The sequence below is a fragment of the Triticum dicoccoides genome, chromosome 5B (genome assembly GCF_002162155.2).
Source record: "Triticum dicoccoides isolate Atlit2015 ecotype Zavitan chromosome 5B, WEW_v2.0, whole genome shotgun sequence".
Lineage (NCBI taxonomy): Eukaryota > Viridiplantae > Streptophyta > Magnoliopsida > Poales > Poaceae > Triticum > Triticum dicoccoides.
Genome location: NC_041389.1, coordinates 478953034 through 478956667, shown reverse-complemented (window position 1 = coordinate 478956667; position 3634 = coordinate 478953034).

Here is a 3634-nt window from a genome sequence, read left to right as displayed (position 1 = left end):
GTTTGGGACACCTAGGTGCCCAGACTCCTTGCTTGTCTACCTTCGGATTGCTTTAAGATATGTGTCGTTATGTTAGGTGTAGATACTAACGGGTATACCCGTTTGCAGTATTAAAGGCAGAGAGCTATTGCAATTTACTATTCATTCCATTTAAATGCATGCTAATTAGCGACTACTTGCTCTAATTTAGACGTAGGTATTAATTAGCATGCACGCACCAAATACTTTCTTAGAAAAGAAGAAACTACCTAATTTATTCATGCATGTACATGTGAAACAATAAAAAAATCTATAGTAATTAATGCATAGAAGGAAATTATTAAAAATTGCCTAATTTTTTCTGTACATAGTAGTAGTATTATTAACATGCCTTTTAAAGAGATATGTGCGTCTATGGGTATAAGAAAAAACTTGCTTCTGATCCTTGTACTCTACCTAGTTTTTTGAAGGTATATACCCAGAAATTGTGTGAGGATAATATGTTATTTTTTGGTATCATTCATCAGTGTCATCACATTTGATACATCTGTATCGTGGTATGTTGTATAGGTATTCATATTTATATGAACATAGCATATCATCTGTCGAGGTATTTAGTTTATGTATCTGTAGACCTTTATGGGTATGTACCAATAAATTTCACGTCGAGGTATTCACAGAAATATCTTGAATATGCACTGTTATTTAAAAAAACTTGAGTATCCACTTATAAATATATCGGAGTACGTTTGTAGGTTTCTAATATCTAGAATAAATTATAGGGTATATACGTGCATGCAAATTATTTGGAATAAATTCTAGGGTATATACGCCGGTATGTCTCTAATACCTAGAATAAATCATAGGGTATATACGTGCATGTAAATTATTTGGAATAAATAATAGGGTATATACATTTGTAGGTATCTAAAAATACATAGAATAAATCATATGGTATATACGTTCGTAGGCATATGTTCTAATACGTAGAATAAATCATGCAGGAATCAACTAGAATTAATGGCCGTGGAGGATACAAGTGCATGGACATGAAAAAGGAAGGCGATTTATTTGGAAGGGTAGTAGCGGTTATTTATAAGCAGGAAATGCATTAGCGGGTTGGACCCGAACAAGGTGCCCAGGCACCTAGGTGCCCCCCACATTTTACCTATATATATAGGTGTTTTAAGCTTTGGATACCTTACCCTATGGCATATGTGGTAAGCTATCAAAAAACCAACACATCAAAGCTTTTTGTATACCACTACTAGGAACTACCTTATAGATAGATGCTTAGCACTAGTGAGGGGTATATGGGCCCCGCTACTGCTAATCAGTAGTTGCGAGGGATATAAAACCATCGCTACTACTAAATTGATAATAGTAGCGAGGCCTATAAACCCGTGCTGCTACTAAGTGGTCTCCTCGGGACAGAACATAGTAGTAGCGAGGGGTATAAAACCCTCGCTACTACTAAGTTGAAAGTAGTAGCATGGGCTATAACCCACGCTGCTACTAAGTGGTCTTCACCGTGCCCCGGGGACAGGTCATATAGTAGTAGCGAGGGGTATATAAACCCCACGCTGCTACTAAGTATAGGGTTTTTTAACAGCCCTGAAATCCCAATCTCCTCCCCCAAATCCCTCCTCTCTCCTGTCCCGCTCCCCCCTCTTTCCATAGGATCTCCCTTGGCGCTCCTGCCCATGCACGCCTCCAACTCCATGGCACCGAATGAGGCCGCCGCCTCGCGCAGCTGGCCTCCAGGAGCTCACCAGTCTTCCCCACGCCTCCATGCCACCACACCGGAGCACCTCACGACCGGCGACTAGCCCCGGTGCTCCCTCTATCTCCTCCCTCTCTCCCTCATTTCACCTTTTCCCGCTCCCCTCTGGTTTGACTCACCCTCCCATCTCCATCCCCGTGAAGGTCTTCACCATGGATGACCATGAGCTTTCTGCCTTGGCCGTGAAGAGGAGTCCCACACTGCCACCTTGCTCTGCCCTGGATCCGGTCCTCTCCGCCGGACGCTGCCAGATCTGGCCTGCCACTACATGTCCGCGCCTTTGGTGACCCATGTCATCGCTGGATCAAACCATTGCCTCCATTTACAACACCCATGGGATCGAGATTTATTTTTTTTTGAAATTAATAGTAGTAGTGTGGGTCACAGATACACGCTACAGATAATTAATAGTAGCGCGGGTGGCACCCGCGCTGCTACTAACACAAGTAGTGGTAGCGCGAGTGGCACCCGCGCTGCTACTAACACACATAGTAGTAGCGCAGGTGGCACCTGTGCTACTACTACCAGTTAGCTGTAGCGCGAGCTAGCAGTAGTGCGGGCAGTTTCTATGGGGCGTAGGCCTCCCAAAAGGTAACGAAGGCGTGCAAAGGTTTCCTCGAGCCAGACGGACATTGGTCCTCGAGTGCGAGGAGGGATTCGAACCCCCGACACCGTGGTTCGTAGCCACGTGCTCTAATCCTCTGAGATACAGGCCCAGCTGTCTCCACTGGATCTCTTCCCGAGGGGCACCCGTGCTACTACTAGCTATTTAACCCTAGTAGTAGGTTTTTCCCTAGTAGTGAACCTTCAAGGCCGAACATGCACTAGTAGAAAAGGGGGCATTGGTCCAGGCCAGGTCAGCCCATTAGTCCCGGTTCAATCCAGAACCGGGACCAATGGGGGCATTGGACCTGGTTCGTTAGCCCCGGGGGCCGGCCGGGCCACGTGGGCCATTGGTCCCGGTTCGTCTGGACCTTTTCGTCCCGGTTGGTGGGACAAACCGGGACCAATGTGCCTTGCTCCTGGCCCACCACCATTTGTCCCGGTTGGTGGCCTGAACCGGGACCAAAGGCTTCCCTTTAGTCCTAGTTCAAGCCACGAACCGGGACCAATTAATTTCCTGTATATACCCCACGAGCAAAGCACTCTCACTGCTCTGTTTTTCGTGGCCGGCGAGGAGAGAGCTTTGTGGTGCTCTAGCTCACCTCCTATGCACACGAGGTGTTCGATGGAATGCCCGAGCCACACTATTTAAGCTTTCTCCTCTCCAAGCTCCACCTCCAAGCTCCATTTTTCTCAATATTTGTCTAGGTTTAGCGGTCTGTCACGTCCCGTCCCCGTCTTCACCATCGTCGATCGCCCGCGCCGATCTCGTCGCCCTTTGTACTTGCTGCAGTGTAAGGCAGAGACTTTCTCCCGCAACTATTATGATGATACCATGCCAACTTTGTAACTGACGAGTATGATACCATTGTCCGTTTTGTACATGCACATGCTATGTGGGTCAATTTATGATACCATGCCAACTTTCAACTTTTTCAGAGTTCATTTGAAATGCTTTAATGTCTTATGGTTCGGCCCTCGTAATAATTAAAAATAGCAACAATAAGTATTTTGTTGTAAGTAGAAACAAAGTAAAATAAATAAAGCAAGAAAGAAAACAAAAAAACAAAAAAAAGTGTTTTCAAATTTGAAAACTAATGGCACTAACAGAAAGTTTATAATTTTCCTAAAACTAAAAGCAAAAACAATTAAAAAATAAAGCAAAAAACAAAAGAAAATAAATAATGCAGGAAACAAAAGAAAAAAACAACAATAAGTATTTTGTTGTAAGTAGAAACAAAATAAAATAAATAAAGCAAGAAAGAAAAC